This window comes from Bubalus bubalis, chromosome 4, assembly GCF_019923935.1.
Source record: "Bubalus bubalis isolate 160015118507 breed Murrah chromosome 4, NDDB_SH_1, whole genome shotgun sequence".
In the NCBI taxonomy this organism is placed as follows: domain Eukaryota; kingdom Metazoa; phylum Chordata; class Mammalia; order Artiodactyla; family Bovidae; genus Bubalus; species Bubalus bubalis.
In genome coordinates, this window is record NC_059160.1 from 125,421,843 (window position 1) to 125,443,900 (window position 22,058).

General features: G+C 43.6%; 1 protein-coding gene and 1 non-coding gene across 3 annotated transcripts in view; both read right to left on the minus strand.

Moving 5' to 3' along the window:
* Positions 1-22,058, minus strand: part of PCNX2 (pecanex 2) — a 292,933-nt gene that overhangs the window by 73,578 nt on the left and 197,297 nt on the right. The gene's annotated exons all lie outside the window — the stretch shown is intronic.
* On the minus strand, positions 6,615-6,686 carry TRNAC-GCA. Its single transcript has one exon. It is a non-coding gene; the product is annotated as a tRNA-Cys (tRNA).

The following is a 22,058-nucleotide window of genomic DNA, read 5'->3' on the forward strand; positions in this document are numbered from 1 at the left end:
AGCCCACTCTCGGGCCCTAACCCTGTGTACGACACAGCAAAAGATACACTGATGTATAGAATAGTCTTACGGACTCTGTGGGAGAGGGAGAGGGTGGGAAGATTTGGGAGAATGGCATTGAAATATGTATAATATCATGTATGAAACGAGTCACCACTCCAGGTTCGATGCACGATACTGGATGCTTGGGGCTGGTGCACTGGGATGACCCAGAGGGATGGTATGGGGAGGGAGGAGGGTTCAGGATGGGGAACACATGTATACCTGCGGCGGATTCATTTCGATATTTGGCAAAACTAACACAATATTGTAAAGTTTAAAAATAAAAAAAAATTAAAATAAAAAATAAAAGCCCACCTGATCATTGCAAAAAAAAAAAAAATTTCATAAGGCTAAACCTATGCCATTAAGGGAGAAGGCAATGGCACCCCACTCCAGTACTCTTGCCTGGAAAATCCCATGGACGGAGGAGCCTGGTAAGCTGCAGTCCATGGGGTCGCTGAGGGTCGGACACGACTGAGCGACTTCACTTTCACTTTTCACTTTCATGCATTGGAGAAGGAAATGGCAACCCACTCCAGTGTTCTTGCCTGGAGAATGCCAGGGACGGGGGAGCCTGGTGGGCTGCCCTCTATGGGGTCGCACAGAGTCGGACACGACTGACGCGACTTAGCAGCAGCAGCAGCATGCTATAAAGGGCTTTCACTAGAAATAGACCACTGATTGGAGGGTTCCATACAAGTTTGAACATAATGAGCATCTCATCTTTACCATATCTAGATACACCATGTTTCAGATATATGAGAACTATCTAGGCAGGATCCTGTTGGAGTTTTGTAGACTAGACGCTCCAGATGAGTTTACAGAAGGGATATTCTGTTACAGCTCGAAACGGTCACGTTGTTCTATTACTGCTTCCTTTTCCTTGCAAATACCCTCAGATCAGCTTTGAAAATAAAAGAGCCCAGGTGGCAGAAAATAAAGCGAACAACAAAATTCTTTCTAATGAAGGCCGTAATCCCATGTCGGCATGGTGAGTCCCTGAATGGAATTTTAATTTCACCTTAAGACCTAGGACAAATGGAATTTTCAGCAGCAGAATAAACAATTTTTAAAGTGAGATTGAGCCAAAAGAAAGTCATTTACCAAACTCCTTAGGGAATTAAAACACTTTCTAAAACTATGTTAAATGAAAAGCTATCTGCAAAAGGCTTTGGACGCAGAGGGCTCAATTCTGATCAGCAGTAACTAATCCACGCTGCCTGTGTGCCCCGAGGGCCTCTGGCTCGCCACCAGACTCTCTAAGAAGGGCAAGTGTCAGCCTTACTGGGTATTCAAGGTTTTCTCCAGTGCTTTCCTCCTGTAAATTTGGTGCTTACCTCTCAAAGGTGCTAATTAGCTCAGTAATTGGATTTCTGCCTTCACGGTCCTATTGCAGGAACATTCTGTTCTGTTGCTCAGTGTGTGGTTTGGTCAGTTGCTCAGTCATGTCCGACTCTCTGCGGCCGCATGGACTGTAGCCTGCCAGGCTCCTCTGTCCATGAGATTTTCTAGGCAAGAATACTGGAATGTGTTGCCATTTCCTACCCCAGGGGATCTTCCCAACCCACGGATCAAACCTACATCTCTTGTGTCTCCTGCACTACCTAGCAGATTCTTTACCACTAGCGCCACCTGGTGGGGACTTCCAACTCACTCCCCAATCTCAGTTCAGTTCAGTTCAGTTCAGTTGCTCAGTCGTGTCCGACTCTTTGCGACCCCATGAATCTCAGCACACCAGGCCTCACTGTCCATCACCAACTCCCGGAGTTCACTTAGACTTACATCCATCGAGTCAGTGATGCCATCCAGCCATCTCATCCTCTGTCATCCCCTTCTCCTCCTGCCCCCAATCCCTCCCAGCATCAGAGTCTTTTCCAATGAGTCAACTCTTCGCATGAGGTGGCCAAAGTATTGGAGTTTCAGCTTTAGCATCATTCCTTCCAAAGAAATCTCAGGGCTGATCTCCTTCAAAATGGACTGGTTGGATCTCCTTGCAGTCCAAGGGACTCTCGAGAGTCTTCTCCAACACCACAGTTCAAAAGCATCAATTCTTCGGCACTCAGCTTTCTTCACAGTCCAACTCTCACATCCATACATGACCACTGGAAAAACCATAGCCTTGACTAGATGGACCTTTGTTGGAAAGTAATGTCTCTGCTTTTGAATATGCTATCTAGGTTGGTCATAGCTTTTCTTCCAAGGAGTAGGTGTCTTTTAATTTCATGGCTGCAGTCACCATCTGCAGTGATTTAGAAGTTCAAAATGCCGGAGTGGTTAGGTGTGTATGCTCTTAGTATTTGCCTGGCAAAGTTAAGGCTCACTGCTTGTCACAGTGTTCCAAGGGCCACAAGCCAAGAGTCCAGTAATATGATATAGGTCTTCCCAGGGAAGGTGACTCACTCTGAAGCATCTCTCCCTTATGTTAATATGGAATGCCAACAGCAAAGCTCATTCCCTCCCTTCAAGCTTTGCCTTTCTACCTCCTCATCTAAATCCAGCACCTTGTCTCCTATGTGGCTTCACCTGAGGAGCTTAAGTAATTTAATAGAAACTAGATTACACTGTTTCAAGTTCCGGTTTGACAGCTCACATAGACTATTTATGGGAGAAGTAGTCCCCATTTTTGATGAGGAAGTGTGACTGGCTGGAGTAAGAACTTTGATGGGCATCTGCTCATATGGAGAAACCAGGATGGATGGACTGTAATTCTCTTCATGGGGCAGGACAGCATTGGAGAAATCTGGACAATGAGAAGGCAGTCAGACACTAAACAGAAGGACACTGTCACATTTTAAGTTGAATATATGCACAAGTTTCATTTGGGTTAGTATTTTTTAATGGTTTTTATGTTTATATTCATACGGGATATCGGTCTAAGGTTGTCCTTTCTTGCGATGAATTTGTCTGGCTTTGGTATCAGGGTAATACTGGCCCCACAGAATGATTTAAGAACTATTCCTTCCTCCACTCTTTTTTGGGGAGATTTGAGAAGAACTGATGGTAATTCTTCTTTAATCATTTTAGAGAATTTAAGAGTCAAGCTAACCGATTCTGGGCTTTTCTTTGTTGCGAGTTTTTGATTACCTATTAATTCCCTTTAATTGTTATGGGTTTACTCAGATTATCTATTTCTTTTTCAGTCAGTTTTGGTAGTGTGTGTATTTCTATGAATTCTTCTGGTTTGGCTAGCTTATCTCATTTGTCAATACACAGTAGTTTGTAGAATTCTCTTTCAATTATGTAATGTTGATAGAAATGTTCTCAACTTTTAACTGTGATTTTAGTAATTTGAGTCTCTTTTCTCTTGGTTATTCTTGGTAAACGTTTGTCAATCTTTTCAAAGAATCAAATTTTGGTTTAATTTATTCTTTCTATTGTTTTCCTATCCTCTATTTCATTTCTCATCATTTTAATTTTTATTATTTGTTCTGTCTGCTTACTTTGGTTTAGTTGGCTCCTTTTTTCTAGTTTCTTAACATGGAAGACTAGCTTATTGATTTGAGATTTTTCTTATTTTTTTAATTTAGGCATTGACAGCTATGAATTTCTCTCTGAGCGCTGCTTTTGCTACATACTGTCAACTACAAATTGGCCCTTACTATGGGCACTTGCCTGGCGGGCTACAGTCCATGGGGTCGCAAAGCGTCGAACACGACCGAGCCACTAAGCACATCTGGCCCTACGAGGATGCCTCGTGTGCCGCCGCACTGCTGACCTTGCACACCCCCGAGAGGCCTTGCAGGTGGAGAGCAGAGGCGAGGCTCTCTGCGATCTGGGGGACAGAACTGGCAGGGCAGGTCTTCAGATTGTTAGATATTTTTAGGAGCTGATTTTATGAGCCCAATTTTTGGTCTCCTCATATCTAGAAAAGCGCTGCAATCCTTCATGGGATGACTGTTTCTCATGACTAGAAGAAACCTTCTGAAGAAACATGTGCTTGATTGTATGTACACTTCCTTCACCAAAATCACATATATACTGTCCTTCTCCACTACATTAAAAAAAATTATTTTAATTGGAAGATAATTGCTTTACAATATTATGTTGGTCTCTGCCACACATCACCATGAACCAGCCATAGGTACACATATGTCCCTCCCTCTTTAACTTCCTTCTCCCCCCGCAACCCCTCTAGGTTGTCACAGAGCACTGGTTTGAGCTCCCGGCTTCATACAGCAAATTCCCACTATCTACTTTACATATGGTAATGTACATGTTTCAGTGTTACTCTCTGAATTCATCCCACCCTCTCCTCCCACCGTGTCCAGAAGTCTGTTCTCTATACCTCCATCTTCATTGCTGTCCCACAAGCAGGCTCATCAGTACCATCTTTCTAGATTTCATATATATGCATTAATATATGATATTTGGAACAGTTCTCAGAGGTATTTGAGGTGCTGTCTCCTGGGCTGCAGCCCTCATTTTGCCCCAAATACAACTTAACTTGCGACGTTCATGTTGCGCTTTTCTAAAGTTGACAATACCATACGTTTTAACATACTGTGCTCTCCTTTTCATTCACTACAAAATATTTCTAAATTTTCTCTTGTGATTTGTTTTCTGACTCATAGGTTGTTTAAGGTAACTTTCTTTTATACATCTTTGGGAATTTTCTAGATTTCCTCTTGCTGTTAATTTCTAATTTCACTCCATTGTAGCTGGAGAACATATGTTATATAATTTCAATCCTTTTAAATTTACTGAGGTTTGTTTTATGGCCTAATACATGGTCCATCCTGGAGATCTGTCCATGTGCACATGTCAAAAGTGTTTTTTGAAAAACTTTTGCTTTGCAAAATACTCTGCCAAAAGGTCAAAAAAATCAGGTACAGACTGTGGGAAAATATCTTCAAACCTCATATCCAACACAGTACAAGTGTTTAGAATATATAGACAACTCTCAAAACTCAACAGTAAAAAACAAAACAAAGAAACCAAAACAAACAAAACCCCCACAAGAAATGCAAAAGAAAATGAACAGAGACATGAACAAACATTTCTGTGACGAGGACATATTGACAACAAATAAACTCAGAAAAAGATGTTCGATATCATAATTCATAAGAGAACCGTAGGTTAAAACCACAAAGAGGTATCACTATATACACCCAGCAGAATGACTAAAGTAAGAAATAGTGAAAATATCAACACATTGCCAAGGATATGCATAAACTAGATCTCTTACACATTGCTGGTGGGGATGTAAACGGTATCACTTCTCTGAAAAAACGTACAGCAGGTTCTTTTCTAAAAAATTACCATTCTGTTGTGCAGTCACCAAATTGTTTCCAACTCTGCGACCCTGTGGACTGCAGCATGCCAGATTCCTCGATCCTTCACTATCTCCCGGAGTTTGCTCAAACTCATGTCCATTAAGTCAGTTATGCTAACTAACCATCTCATCTTCTGCCACCCTCTTCTCCTTTTGCCTTCAATCTTTCCCAGAATCAGGGTCTTTTCCAATGAGTTGGCTCTTTGCATCAGGTGGCCAAAGTATCAGAGCTTCAGCTTCAGCATCAGTCCTTCCAATGAAAATTCATGGTTGATTTCCTTTAGGATTGACTGGTTTCATCTCTTTGCAATCCAAGAGACTCAAGAGTCTTTTCTAGCATCATAATTCAAAAGGATCAATCCTTTGGCCCTCAGCCTTCTTTAATTAAGGTCCAACTCTCACATCGGTACATGACTACTGGAAAAATGGGAAATTTGACTTTACAGACTCAGGTTGGCAAAGTGATGTCTCTGCTTTTTAATACACTGTCTAGCAAGCATATGAACCATATGAGCATAACGACCATATGAGCTAGCAATTATATTCCTGGCCAATTATGCCAGAGAAGTGAAGACTTATGTTCACCCAAAACCCCACAGACCAATGCCCCTAGCAGCTTTATTCATAAAAGCCAAAATCTGGAAGCAACCCAGATGCCCCTCTGCTGTTCAGTCACTAAGTTGTGTCCAACTCTTTGCAACCCCATGAACTGCAGCAAGCCAGGCTTCCCTGTCCTTCACTACTGCTCCTTGGAAGAAAAGCTATGACAAACCTAGAAGGCATATTAAAAAGCAGAGATATCATTTTGCCAACAAAGGTCTGTATAGTCAAAGCTATAGTCATGTACAGTAGTCATGTACAGATGTGAGTTGGACCAAAAGGTGTCCCTTAATGACTGAGTTGCTAGGCAGACTGTCGTTCCCACACTATGAGATGTGCTGTGCTGTACTTAGTCGCTCAGTCATGTCTGACTCTTTGAGACCCCATGGACTGTAGCCCGCCAGGCTCCTTTGTCTATGGGGATTCTCCAGACAAGAATACTGGAGAGGGTTGCCATGCCATCCTCCAGGGGTTCTTCCTAACCCAGGGATCAAACCCAGGTGTTCTGCATTGCAGGCAAATTCTTTACTGTCTGAGCCACCAGGGAAGCCCATACTATGAGATGTGTGTGTGTGTGAAGTCACTCAGTCATGTCCGACTCTTTGCGACCCTGTGGACTGTAGCCCGCCAGGCTCCTTTGTTCATGGGATTCTCCAGGCAGGAATACTGGAGTGGGTCACCATTTCCTTCTCCAGGGATCTTCCCAACCCAGGGATCGAACCTGGGTCTTCTGCTTTGCAGGCAGACGCTTTATCCTCTGAGCCACCAGGGAAGCCCATACTATGAGATACTGCTTAGCAATTAGTTATTGACATACCATGATCTGGATGAATCCTCAGTGAACTATGGTTGAGTGAAAACAGCCAATCCCATGAAGTTAATTGTAGTAGGATTCCATTCATATAAAATTCTTGAAATAACAAAATTAGAGTTAGAGAACAGATCAATGATTATAGGAGTTAAGAAACGGTGAGCTGCAGAACGGAAGAGTGTGTTTTGAGTATAAAAAGGCAGCAGCAGAGATCTCTGTGTGGGTGGACATGGTCACTATCTCAACTGGACCAACATCAATATCCCAGTGATAGTGGTGCAAGATGTTAACACATGTAAATTGAATAAAAGGTATATGGGGAGATCTCTTTTTAATATTTCTTTCAACCCCATGTAAATTTATACTTTAGCTTTAAAAAAAAGTTTAATTTTAAAAATCTCCATACACATGTATACGTATAGCTGAGTCCTTTGCTCTTCACCTGAAACTATCACAATATTGTTAATCGGTTATATCGCAATACAAAATGAAAAACTTTTTCTAAAAAAGTGATAGTGGATCATGGAAAAAGCAAGAGAGTTCCAGAAAAACATCTATTTCTGCTTTATTGACTATGCCAAAGCCTTTGACTGTGTGGATCACAATAAACTGTGGAAAATTCTGAAAGAGATGGGAATACCAGACCACCTGATCTGCCTCTTGAGAAATTTGTATGCAGGTCAGGAAGCAACAGTTCAAACTGGACATGGAAAAACAGACTGGTTCCAAATAGGAAAAGGAATATGTCAAGGCTGTATATTGTCACCCTGCATATTTAACTTATATGCAGAGTACATCACGAGAAATGCTGGGCTGGATGAAGCACACGCTGGAATCAAGATTGCTGGGAGAAATATCAATAACAGATATGCAGATGACACCACCCTTATGGCAGAAAGTGAAGAGAAACTAAAAAGCCTCTTGATGAAAGTGAAAGAGGAGAGTGAAAAAGTTGGCTTAAAGCTCAATATTCAGAAAACGAAGATCATGGCATCTGGTCCCATCACTTCATGGGAAATACATGGGGAAACAGTGGAAACAGTGTCAGACTTTATTTTTGGGGGCTCCAAAATCACTGCAGATGGTGATTGCAGCCATGAAATTAAAAGACGCTTACTCCTTGGAAGGAAAGTTATGACCAACCTAGATAGCATATTCAAAAGCAGAGACATTACTTTCCCAACAAAGGTCTGTCTAGTCAAGACTATGGTTTTTCCAGTGGTCATGTATGGATGTTAGAGTTGGACTGTGAAGAAAGCTGAATGCCGAAGAATTGATGCTTTTGAACTGTGGTGTTAGAGAAGACTCTTGAGAGTCCCTTGGACTGCAAGGAGATCCAACCAGTCCATTCTGAAGGAGATCAGTCCTGGGTGTTCATTGGAAAGACTGATGCTAAAGCTGAAACTCCAATACTTTGGCCACCTCATGCGAAGAGTTGACTCATTGGAAAAGACTCTGATGCTGGGAGGGATTGGGGGCAGGCAGAGAATGGGACGACAGAGGATGAGATGGCTGGATGGCATCACCAACTTGATGGACATGAGTTTGAGTGAGTTCCGGGAGTTGGTGATGGACAGGGAGGCCTGGCGTGCTGTAATTCATGGGGTCATGGAGAGTCAGACATGACTGAGTGACTGAACTGAACTGAACTGATACATAAAAAAAATAAAAACTCAATAGCTAGTAGCAGGCCTGAATTCTATATGTGACTATAATGCATTCATGTGTGATTCTCATCTCTCACCTTAACTTGCTTGCATTGCAAATTAGGATCACTTCTCTCGTTTCAGTCAGAAAAATCCAAGACTCTCCAACATTTCAACTATGGGATATGAAGTCCAACTATTTATTCACTAGTAAGTCATAAATATTTAGGGGATGAAAGTGTTTCTGCAAATGCAACTAATCAAAACAGTAATAAAAATTTCTAGTTGCATGTGGTTGGGTCTAAATGGGCAACTGAATAGATGGAGATGCAAGAGATTACAAGGGATTCCTAAGTATTAAATGATCAGGGTGCTGCTGGTTTTGTTTCCCCAAGAGTAACATGACTGACTTAAGGTTTTGACTTCTGGGTACAATAGCCTCCTGGTAAAAAGAGGCCCAATTTGACAGTGTTTTACTTAGAGTTCTGGATGATATTTCTCCTGGGGATGAAGACACATTTATTTTTTTATTAGTGACCACTGATATGTACAGAATTTGAATCAAGGTGAGCACACAGAAAAAAGAAATGCCAACTGTTGGCAATGAGATTGCAGGATTTTGCAGTGACATGCACAGCCCTGACAAATTACCTCCAGACCCTCCTGTTTTCACGGCCACACGTCTCAAGAGAGATAGCAAATCCAGAAGACACGCTCTCCAAACATGAAGCCTGTTCAGACACGGTGCTGTTTTGTCCTCGAGGGACGTGGCACTTAATAAAATCACACCAGCTCCTTTTTCTGCTGAGATGGACTTCATTTTTCCTTTGTTATTTCATTCACTCCTAATATATAACATTTTACCTGACCCATGCTCAATCTTCAAACCTGTTACAAAACCAAGTTTAACTAAAATGGTGCTCCTGATTCTATAATCACCATAAGACACCTTGCCAAATCAGTTACCCTGACTAAAATGATAAATAAAGTAGTCATATGCAGCTTTGTGGGGCTTCCCTGGCAGCTCAGCAGTAGACAATCCTCCTGCCATGTAGGAGACTCGGGTTCAGTCCTGGTGGGAAAGATCCCCTGGAGTAGGAAATGGCAACCTGCTCCAGCATTCTTGCCTAGGAAACTCCATGGACAGAGGAGCCTGGTGGGCTATAGTCCATGGGGCTGGAAATGGTTGGACACAACTTACTGACTAAACAACAATAACAAGGCAGGCTTGACTTTTCATGCTTGCATTTGCAGTGATGGCATACCTTATGAAAAATAATTTGGCCTGGAAACATTATACAAAAACAATAAGGCAGGGGAACCCTAAGAATAAGACTGAAAATTTAAGTTGATAAATCTGATTTCTGTTTGTAACTTGGCTTATGATTTATTAAATTACTTGAGAGATGTAGAAAGACTCCCATAATTCTTCTGACCTTCAGTGTTCTGAGTGCACAAAATGGCAACTAAAAAAAAAACAGCACTTTTGATATGCAACTGAAATATAGAGCCCTTCTTCTGACTGTCTACTGCAAAACTAAACAAAGAATCACTTAACCTTGTAACAGGCCTGTCACCCAAGGGAATTAGGAGGGACAATGGATAAATAGGAAATAGTTTTTATATCACTGCATCAGTACATCTGGGTATAGATTTCTTTTATGGGGAAAAAAAAGAACAGTAATTTTTTAATCCTAATATGTTTTTTCAAATTTGATTTTAAATACTAAAACTGTATTGAATCCTGGCTCTAAGAGCACAGGCATTATAGACAACAGGAAATGAGATCATTCACCTCCTCCAATTGTCCTCCGTCTCCCCAGCTTTCCCCCCAGGCAGTGTCTTTGACAATGACAAGAAAAACCTCCTCAGAAGGCTTTATCCTGGATAACTTTAACGAGAAAGCTAGTGTTCGTTCATTGTGGACTACTCTTAAAATTAGAGATTTTTAAAAATTTCATTCTCTACGCAAACAATACTTCCTGTATTGTTTGGAAGCTCTAACACTTTGGCCACCTGATGAGAATAGCTGACTTATTGGAAAAGACCCTGATGCTGGGAAAGACTGAAAGCAAAAGGAAAAGGGGACGGCAGAGGATGAGATGGTTAGATAGCATCACTGACTCTATGGACATGAATTTGAGCAAACTCCAGGAGATAACAGAGGACAGAGGATCCTGGTGTGCTATAGCACATGGTATCACAAAGAACTGGACACTACTTAGCAACTGAACAACAAAAATAATACAGTGTTCTTTAAAATCCACTAAGAACTTTCTCTTCTCTCAAACCTCAAAGTATTCCTCTCTCCAAAGCTTCCCCAGTCTCTAGGAAATTAAGCTCCAACCACACAAACACCAAAATATGTAGCTTAATTAGACAAGACAAAGCAGAAAAAGAATATAATACATTAAATTGCCATTATTCTTATCAGGTAACATTTTTACTAGTTCTCACATATGGGATTATTTTTCCATTATTGGTCATTTTTCATTTAAACCAGCTTGATGGGGAGCATCCATCTACTTAATTGTGTTTACAGACAGAGAGACAAACAGTAACTGAGACATGAAAGAGCATTATAAACCCTAGTGGTGGTGACGGCAGAATGCTTTCAAAGTGACAAGAAAAAAAGAGCATGGCTTCCTATGTTCACATAATGCATTAATTTCATTAATCAGCCAATTGTATCATAAACCGTGAAAGAGCAACCATATGTGAAGTCTGGGACAGTTCTTAGCCTTCAATAAACAGGGACTACAGTCAGTCTTGGACGTCTGCTCAGAGTATTGTGGATGATGAATGTTGCCTGCCATATCAGCAGACAAAAGATGCTGCAGCCATCATGCCGTGCGCTAGGGCCACCCAACGGTGTACCCTGCGGCTTTCCGTGGCCCAGTGGTAGACAATGTGTCTGCCAATGCAGGAGATGCAGGTTTGATCCCTGGGTCAGGAAGATCCCCTGGAGAAGGGAATGGTGACCCACTCCAGTATTCTTGCCTGGAAAATCCCATGGACAGAGGAACCTGATGGGCCACAGTCCATGGAATTGCAAAAGAGTTGGACATGACTTAGCAAATAAACAACAAAAAACAACAATGGTTCCCTCCGAGGGGACTCAGGATGGGAAAACACAGGATGCTGGCTCCAGATAGCTGACGTGAGTGTCAAAGGAATCATTTCAATGAGCCCAGACTCTTGCATCTGCCCATACATAGAAAAGTGCTAAATTCCTTGAGATGTCTGATTTTCTCTAATTAACAGTAATCATTTGATGCTCTGGGACTACCTGGTCTATGTTGCAAAACTATATACCCTGATTCCTCCCTTACCTCTTCTAAGTAGTTCCTCAGAGCTTTTGAGAGGCTGTCTCCGGGGCTTTCAGGCTTCAGCAAGTCCTTGGAATAAAACATAATCCTCAACTTTTTGGCTGTGCTTTCTTTTCGGTTGACAGTTACAAAATTAAAGAGTCTTCTACCCGTGGCCCCCATGACTGCAATATTAAGGAGTGAGTTTGAACCTAGAGTTCCAAATGCAAAAGTCCCCCAGGACCCAGAGTGGCCATCCCTTAGCCAACTGTGTCACTGATGGGGACAGTGTGGCCAGTAGCATGCCTGCCTGATCACAGAGAACTTTGAAAGGGCTCAGGGTTCTTGGCATTGGGGAATGAACCCTCAACTGTGCAAATACCTCCATCTGCCCAATAAATCTCCTAAGCCAGCAACACTTGAGCCCTGCAGTAAAAAGGTCTGAGAGGCAAAAGCTGAGGACTTCTGCCTTCCTTTGTTTAGAATCAATCAATTCCATCTCCAACACATGCCTGAAAGCTGGAAAAGCTGCCAGGCCTGAGAAGGGCTCTGCCTGTATGCTGTGCTAGGCTGACACTCCCTGCAGACGCAAGACACACAGCCTTGCTCCTGGGTGACCTTGACTCCCGGGTGACCTTGATATGTTGCGTCAGCAGCACCAGACTGCCGGGGAGCAGGTGGGTAGGTGGAGGGCTTCCCGCAGGCGCCCAGTCAACTTCACTGCTCCGCACCTTCCAGATTTTCTAACTGCTCAGCAGGGTGGAACAGGACTCTGGGTAAAATTATGCACTGCAGCACAATGAATAATAAGCTCAAACCTGTGCTATTTGAGAAATTCAATGCTCTGGAGTTCCTCAAAAGCATCATCCTTCTGGAATTCATTTGCATAATCGCTCTTCACCACACCTGAAGTGTCAAACCTTACCCCTGGGTACATGGTGTGCAAGCTTTCTCATCTGTCAGCAAAACAGCTGGATGGGGCCAAGTTCATCATTTAGTGTCTCAGACGTAACATCATTCAGACACAGATACTGGGATTCCGGTTGAGAAAATGCAAGGCAGAGAAGAGATGTGGAAGTTCTGATAAGACACAGGATGTATCAGCCAGAGAGCGGAGAAGGCTCAGACTCCTTTCTGCCAGTCCACCCTTCCCTGCAATTGTAGACTAGACTCAAAGACTTACAGTCTAAAGATTTTACCTTTGTGCTGTCATTCCCCTAAAAAAATGGTGAGGGAAAGATCCTTTTGATTAAAGCTATTACTCACTTTTATTATGAGTGTTTAGATTTCAGGTGATAGGAAATCCAACTGGAAACGGCTTAAGAAAAATCTGAAACGCATTGACTTACATAGCTGAAAGGTCAATGGAGCCCAGCTGGACTCAGGGCCTAGAGTGGATGGTGTCATCAGGAATCATTCTTCACGTCCCTCAGCCCTGCCTGTTTGCTGTGTTTTCAGGTCAGTTCACACCTCATGGGGACAAAAAGGCTGCCAGAAGCATTAACCTTTCATTCTACACCACCAAGTCCAGTGGGAAATAGGATTCTCCTCTCCTGAAGGCTTGGCACACCCTAAAGTCCCAGAGCTCACTCAGGCCAGGCAGAAACAATCCATCTCCAGGACTCTGGGTTTCACACCTTGTTTTTCTATTGTCTTTTTTGGCCACAGTTTCACTTGCTCATCTGTTTCTTGCTTACCTGTGGCCTGAAGTCCAGGACAGTATTTACGCAGAACTAGGTTCTACTAAAATGGAATGAAACATGAGTCAGGATACATGTCCACAGACTCAACTCATGTATCCCCAGGAACCTGGCTGAGGTTTACTGATACTAAACTCTGAGCTCCTTTGGCTCTTCAGTCTGTCTTGACACCTCCAGTTCATTATACATAACTGAGAATGTTTATTGCTGGCTTATCCTCACTTCTATCACTTTCGGAAAGTTCGAGACTTAGTCCAGTTTCCCACCCTGCCTATCCTTGTAAGTCCCAGGATGCACTGCCTCCTCAGACATGGCTTAAACCATGCTAATCCCAAAACACGCATCCTTTAGCAACAGACACCCGTATGGAACCTCAAAGTGACTCTCAAACATTTCTAAATGGCTCAAAACACCCAGATGTCTATATGCATCAGACTTTGAATTCCTTCTAGGGGGAGGATTCCCAAAGACCTATCATTAGCTCCCAATAAAAGTGAGGGTGTTTCCTGATTCCTCTCACAAGCCTATCAAGTTACTGGAGACTCCAGAGAGCTAAGGGCACTGAAGGCTGCAGACAGGAGTTTCTCAAATTGCCTGTTTAAAAAGAAAATTGCCTCTGAATTAATTAGTCTGACTCCCTTTCTGGGAAATTAGAAGACACTTGATCCTTGGACCTCTGGAGAAGGAAACAGCAACCCACTTCAGTATTCTTGCCTGGGCAATCCCATGGACAGAGAAGCCTGACAGGCTACAGTCTATGGGGTCACAAGAGTTGGACATGCTCCTTGGAAGGAAAGGTATGCCAAACGTAGACAGCATGTTAAAAAGCAGAGACATCACTTTGCCGACAAAGGCCCATATAGTCAAAGCTATGGTTTGCCAGTGGCTGTGTATGGATGTGAGAGTTGGACCATAAAGAAGGCTAAGCCCTGAAGAATTGATGCTTTTAAACTGTGGTGTTGGAGAAGACTCTTGAGAGTCCCTTAGACTGCAAGGAGACCCAACCAGTCTATCCTAAAGGAAATCAATCCTGAATATTCACTAGAAGGACTGATGCTGAAGCTGCAGCTCCAATACTTTGGCCACCTGATGTGAAGAGCCAATTCACTGGAAAAGACCTTGATGCTGGGAAACAGTGAAAGAGGGTGACAGAGGATGAGATGGTTGGATGGCATCACTGACTCAACAGACATGAGTTTGAGTAAACTCTGGGAGATAATGAAGGGACAGGGAAGCCTGGTGTGCTGCAGTCCATGGGGTCACAAAGAGTCAGACATGACTGAGCGACTGAATAACAACAACCCTTTCTGGACTTGAGCTTTTATTCAGGACCTCAGGTGAACTCATGAGGGTACCTCAGGCTTCAATCCTGCTCTGAAGTCACATCTACCCACCTGGCATGGTCTGGAACCAGTGCGCCCCAGTGCCTCACATCATTGGTGGTTCTGGGTGTCCCATGGGAGAGGCTCCCATCGCTGGTTCTGGCAGTCCTGGAGGCAGCAGGCTGTACCCGAGGGGGCACCCCTTCACCTTCCTGCATGGGATCCAGGGCTCCTAAGAATCAGGCGGAACTGCAGCTCCTGATCAGGGCCTCTGGAAGGAGCACTGAGGCGCCCAGCTCAGGGATGTGGGAGCATCACAAGGTCCCGTGGCAACAGGGAAAAATGAACCTCCCAGCGATGGGCGATGGTCCAGATCTGGCCAGGTGGCCACTCACCACCTCTCACGCAGCCTGAGGAGGGGGGTCCAAGCACCTGAGCTGCGAGGCTCCAGTGATCCAGCCTTGGGCAAGTCGGGCTTTTCCAGTGGCTCAGTGGTAAAGAATCCTCCTGCAGTGTAGGAGCTGCAGGAGACGTGGGTTCAATCCTTGGGTTGGGAAGATCCCTTAGAGGAGGGCATGGCAACGCACTCCAATATTCTTGCCTGGACATTCTCATGGACAGAGGGGCTTGGTAGGCTACAGTCCCTGGGGTCACAAAGAGTCAGACACAACTGAAGCAAATGAGCAAGCACACACTTAGGCAAGTTGTGTTCTGACTCAGGTCAGTTTGGGCCTGCCTGAGGGCAGAGGAGAGGTGTGGGACCAACATCTGCTTCTGTGGAGGTGACAGGGGACACAGCCACCGACCTCTGCAGCAGCTGGTACTGACCCCATGGGGAGGGGCCGCACAGGGCTCGCTTGGGGACCCAGAGAGGGCCTTTCAGGAAAGGGAGACCCAGAGAAGGCCTTCCCGGAATGAGGCCCACCCCTTCTAGACAGGCTTTTGGGACCGCACCTCTTGAGTCAAGAGAAAATGGTTTAACTGGTAGTCACTGGCTTTAGTTTGGGGTTTCTTGTTGCTTGTTTGTTTTTTGTTTTTGGTGTGGAAGGCATTTTGAGAAGCTTTATTTCATAATGGGAAATGCTCAGGGCCTGAAATAAGGCCAGACCTGATTTCATATCTTGGTTTGGCCACTGACTTGTTCTGTGACCTTGGGCAATTTATTTCACTGTCCTGACTTTCCTTTTTCTGATCTGTGAAATGAGAAAAATGAAATCCTACTTCCAGAGCAGGTGACAGGACAGGAATGAATGTATTTGAGAAAGTGAGCAGGTGGCCACTACATGCAGAAAGGTGAGGCCCACTCCCATCGCTGCTACTGCTGCTTTGCTGTTTCCACTGCTTTAGTAGGTGTGCGTCCAGCGCCCAACACACTCCTAGGTATGCGTTCAAGAGCGCTAATGCCCTAAGACATCTGATAAGGGAGCTTCAGGACTTTAACCCCACAGCAACTGTGTCCGAGTGCTTTATAAAACATTTGTGCTAAGTTGCTTCAATTATGTTCAACTCTCTGCAACCCCATGGACTGTAGCCTGCCAGGCTCCTCTGTCCACGGAATTCTCCAGGCAAGAATACTGGAGTGGGTTGCCATGTCCTCTTCCAGGGAATCTTTTCGACCCAGGGATCAAATCCACACCTCTTATGTTTCCTGCATTGACAGACAGGTTCTTTACCACTGGTGCTATGTGGGAAGCCCTTTTAAAACACATCCAAATAAATTGTGGGGTAGCCTCATTACAAGTTGAAATATGTAAATCCCTTTCTGGAAGAACTGCAGACTTGAATTATATAATGCTGCATTTTACTATTAACCCATAAGCCATATAAGCTTCCAGCTTTACACTTAAAAAATGTCTTTTGAGAGAAATATCATAGTCCTTATATGTGGAATCTTAAAAAAAAATGATACAAATGAACTTACAAAAAAGAAAGACTTGCAGACTTTTAGAAAATGAACTTAGAGAATGAACCAGGGAGGGTGGATAGAAGGAAGGGATAGTCAAGAAGTTTGGAACAGACATGCACACAGTGCTATATTTAAAATGGATAACCAGTAAGGACCTACTGCACAGCACAGGGAACTCTGCTCAGTGTTCTGCAGCAGCCTGGAGGGAAGCGGGGGTTTGGGGGAAATGGATGCATGTGTTTGTATGACTGAGTCCTTTCACTCTTCACTTGAAACTATCACAACATTGTTTGTTAATCAGCTATATCCCAACAGGGGCTTCCCCAGTGGCCCAGTGGTAAAGAACCCGCCTGCAATGAAGGAGACACAAGAGATGTGAGTTCAGTCCCTAGGTTGGGAAGATCCCCTGGAGGAGGGCATGGCAACTCACTCCAGTATTCTTTCCGGAGAAATGCCATGGACAGAGGAGCCTGGCGGGCTACATTCCATGGGGTCATAAAAGAGTCAGACATGACTAAAGTGACTGAGCAGCAGCAGCAGCACATCCCAATATAAAATAAAAAATGTTTAAAACAGAAAAACAAAATGCCTTTTGAGATGTTTACTGCTTTGCATGATGATCTTACAAACCACCCTTAAAACAGCTTGCTAGGAAGAGAAAATCCAGCAAAATCCCTTCGTTCTGAAAAAATTAGAAAATAAAGTGTAAAGTTAAGAGTTTCTTTTTTGACTGCTTTAACCACGTCAGGCATCCATGACTCTGTCCAGCTCATCATCATTAACAAACCATGAATGAAGACCCAGATGATGACAGGCAAACCCATCTGCAGACAGTACAAGCAAAGGGGCTGGGGAGATGATGAATGACAATGGACATATTGACCTGTGTGGATTGGAATGTTGAGTTGAAGCCAAGAAGTCGAGAGTAGATAGAGGAAATGGAAATTTCTGCCTTTCAGTAAAACATATACACATAAGAGTGGGCTGATGAAGACTTGGCTTGGCAATACTTTCAGTTCAGTTCAGTTCAGTCGCTCAGTCGTGTCCGACTGTTTGCGAACACATGAATCGCAGCATGCCAGGCCTCCCTGTCCATCACAAACTCCCAGAGTTCACTCAGACTCAAGTCCATCGAGTCAGTGATGCCATCCAGCCATCTCATCCTCTGGCATCCCCTTCTCCTCCTGCCCTCAATCCCTCCCAGCATCAGAGTCTTTTCCAATGAGTCAGCTCTTCGCATGAGGTGGCCAAAATACTGGAGTTTCAGCTTCAGCGTCATTCCCTCCAAAGAAATCCCAGGGCTGATCTCCCAATACTTTAGCAAAATAATTGAGGAGGTTTAGATTTTCAGATGCTGAAGCTCCCATACTTTGGTCACCTGATGTAAAGAGCTGACTCATTGGAAAAGAACCTGATGCTGGGAAAGATTCAGGGCAGGAGGAGAAAGGGACGACAGAGGAGGAGATGGTTGGATGGCATCACCAACTCAGACGTGAGTTTGAGCAGACTTCGGGAGACAGTGAGGGACGGAAGCCTGGAGTGCTGCAGTCCATGGGGTTGCAAAGAGTCAGACACAACTTAGTGAATGAACAACAAGATTTTAAGAAGCATAAGTGAGAGCAGAACATAGGACTTAGAGGAAGTAACAGGTCCCTTTACTGTGAACTGAGTGGGTGACACCTGGAGGTATCTGCTACGGAGGGCGTGGACAGGGAAATCTCAGGAAACATCTGGATGAAGGCAGCTGAGATGCTCCAGGGCTAGACCATCTCACACCAAGAACAGAGAGGATGGTTTAGCCTGAAGCAGAGGGCTGAGAAGGGAAGGAAAGCTTCCTTCAAACTGTTAAAGGATGGCACAGGTGGAGCAAGGATGCGTGTGCTTCAGGATCAGCAGGTATATCCAGGTGTATGGGGTATTTGGCTGATGCCACGAGGAGCAGACCTAGTGCAGTCAGAGCCCACTACTGTGGCTGATGACGCTCACAAGGGTGCTGAGTGAGATACAAGGTCTGCTCCAGAGGAGTAGCAGAGGACTCCCTCCCTGTAGACAGCACAGGGGGTATTCTGTAATTCCGAAGGTCCAGCTAGTTTCCCTTCTATATTACAGACCCAGGAAGGGGCTGCAGAATAACAAAGTAAGACCCATGAGAGCTCACTGAGACTAGCTGAAATATTTTGATCTCATCTATTCTGTTGTTCGATAAACCACAAAAGAACGGCACTTGGGAGATCTCACTCTTTCCACTAAGGCAGCTTTGATGCTCAGAGAACAGAACCCAAGCTCTGGGACTGGCTAAAGCCTCAAAATAACCATAGCGTCTGGAGGTGAGGACCAGCATTTACAGAGCATTTCACAGCACGGTGGCTGTGGATCTGACGCTCCGTGGTCTCACATGTGTTCTTTCGTGGGTTGCTATGGTTGTGTCCTGCCATTTCAGAAATGATTTCAGGTTGGTTGCAAGGAAACATAAAACATGTCTAGATTTACCTGAAGTAAAAGTTAAATGACAGCAGATAAAAATACAAGGAAGAAGGGATGTCCCTGGCAGTCCAGTAGTTAAGACACCATGGTTCCAACATAGAAGACCCCAGATTCCATCTCTGGTCAGTGAACTAAGATCCCAAATGCCATGCAATGTGGCCAAATTTAAAAAAAAAACAAAGTCAAGAGGGAGAGGACACACATATATATACACTTATAGCTGATTCATGTTGTTGTTTGACAGAAAACAGCAAAACCTTGTATAGCAATTAGCCTCCAATTAACAATAAATTTTAAAAAATACAAAGACGGAAAGCAAAATGGGTACAGGATTAATTTTGTTTACAACTTCTAAGAGGCACATAGAGACAGTCATCCCATTTTACACAGGAGTTAACTGAGGCTCACAGGCTGAGTTTTGTTGACTATGAGGGCTACTTCATTTCTTCTAATAATTTCCTGAGAAATCTCTAAGCAGGTCAAGAAGCAACAGTTAGATCCAGACATGGAACAACAGACTAGTTCCAAACTGGGAAAGGAGTACGTCAAAGCTGTATATTGTCACCCTGCTTATTTAACTTATATGCAGAGCACATCATGTGAAATGGCAGGCTGGATGAAGCACAAGCTGGAATCAAGACTGCCAGGAGAGCTATCAACAACCTCAGATATGCAGATGACACCACCCTCACAGCAGAAAGTGAAGAGGAACTAAAGAATCTCTTGACAAAAGTCAAAGAGGAGAGTGAAAAAGCTAGCTTAAAACTCAACATTCAAAGAAACAAAGATTGTGGCATCTGGTCCCATCAGTTCATGGCAAATAGATGGGGAAACAATGGAAACAGTGACAGACTTTATTTTCTTGGGCTCCCAAACCACTGCAGATGGTAACTGCAGCCATGAAATTAAAAGATGCTTGCTCCTTGGAAGAAAAGCAATGACCAACCTAGACAGAATATTAAAAAGCAGAGACATTACTTTGCCAACAAAGGTCCATCTAGTCAAAGCTATGGTTTTTCCAGTCATCATGTATGGATGCGAGAGATGGACCATAAAGAAAACTTGTGCCAAAGAACTGATGCTTTGGAGCTGTGGTGTTGGAGAAGACTCTTGAGAATCCCTTGGACTGCAAGGAGATCCAACCAGTCAATCCTAAAGGAAATCAGTCCTGAATATTCATTGGAAGGACTGATGCTGAAGCTGAAACTCCAGTACTTTGGCCATCTGATGAGAAGAACTGACTGATTGGAAAAGACCCTGATGCTGGGAAAGATTGAAGGTGGGAGGAGAAGGGGACGACAGAGGATAAAATGGTTGGATGGTGTCACCAACTTGATGGACATGAATTTGAGCAAACTCTGGGAGTTGGTGATAGACAGGGAAGCCTGGCGTGATGCAATCCATGGGGTTGCAAAGAGTCGGACACGACTGAGTGACTGAATGGAACAGGCTGAATAATTTCCTAAAATCAACCACCACATGGAGCATATGGACTGGAATTTTAATCAAGGTCTTTCTGAGTACCATCCCCGTCTCAGGAAGAGCTGAAGATGAAGTCACACTGATTATCTTCTTCCTGATTAGGGTGGGACAAGACCATGACATCTGTAACTGAACAACAACAAAGGCATGGAATGCAGAGCTGATTTTTCTTGTGAAGCAATCACATAGAATGACTCCCATCCTAAGCCAGAACAGCGGTCTCATGAACATACTTATAGTATACTTGTTAACAAGGATGTTGTCCAGAACTACTTCACATTTTAAAACGAATCTGGACAATGTAATAGAAATATAACAACCACGAACTTTCATGTGCCCTTCAAGTGACTGTTACATGTGTCCCCTCATAGCTATGGTATTTAACATTTTATGGAAGACTTATGGAACTTTCCTGGTAGCTCAGTAGTAAAGAATCCACCTGCCAATGCAGGAGCTGTGGGTTCAATCCCTGAGTCAGGAAGACCCCCTGGAGAAGGAAACGGCAACTCACTCCAGTATCCTTCCCTGGGAAATTCCACGGACAGAGGAGCCTGGCAGGCTACAGTCCATGGGGTCAAAAAAGAATTGGACTTAGTGACTGAACAACAACAGAAGACTTTTGATGTATCAACATCAAATCATTGTGAATGGAACTTTTCCTTCTTTAGGGCTGCTAAGTCAATTCAGTCATGTCCGACTCTGCAACTCTATGGACTGTAGCCCATCAGGCTCATAAGTCCATCGGATTCTCCGGGCAAGAATACTGGAGTGGGTTGCCATGCCCTCCTCCAGGGAATCTTCCTGACCAGTCAACTCCTTTAGGACCGAGACACTGGATGAAGGAACCAGGGCCATGAGTCAAATGCTTTCCAGCCTAAACATTTGCTGCATGTTAATGATAAAGTTTGGTTATTTAGCAATTGTTTATATATAAAGAGAAGGATGATAAATCATAATATCAATATGTATTTCTAAAGCTCTTTAAAAGTACTCTAACATAAGAGGATTTATAAACATCAGGCACTATTATTACAGTGCATTTGCCATCACTGCCTGTAAATTAAATGGAGACACCAGGCAGAACTCATCAAGACTGATTTTAAAGACCTTCTTCGTTAAGAACAGTTTAATAGCGAACATTGTGTTGTGGCAAATGAAATCCAGATTATGAATTCCTTTCTCTTTTACATAATATTGTTGGACTTCATTAAGTTAAGAAATAGTCACACAACACCTACTGTGAGCAGAGCTGTTCTGTATATACAACATAGGGACACAAAGATGAAAACAAAGAAGTCCAAACTTGGAAGTAGTATCGGTCCACACCAATCTTTGGTACAATTTACGACAGCCACAGAGCAAATTTGTTTTCCAAAAGTGATGGCTTCAGTACCTCTCATCCTAAAAGTCCTTCCCGAACCTTCCATTCATCCATCAACAGGTGGAATAATTCTCTGAATCATTCAGAGATGCCTTTTGAATCTG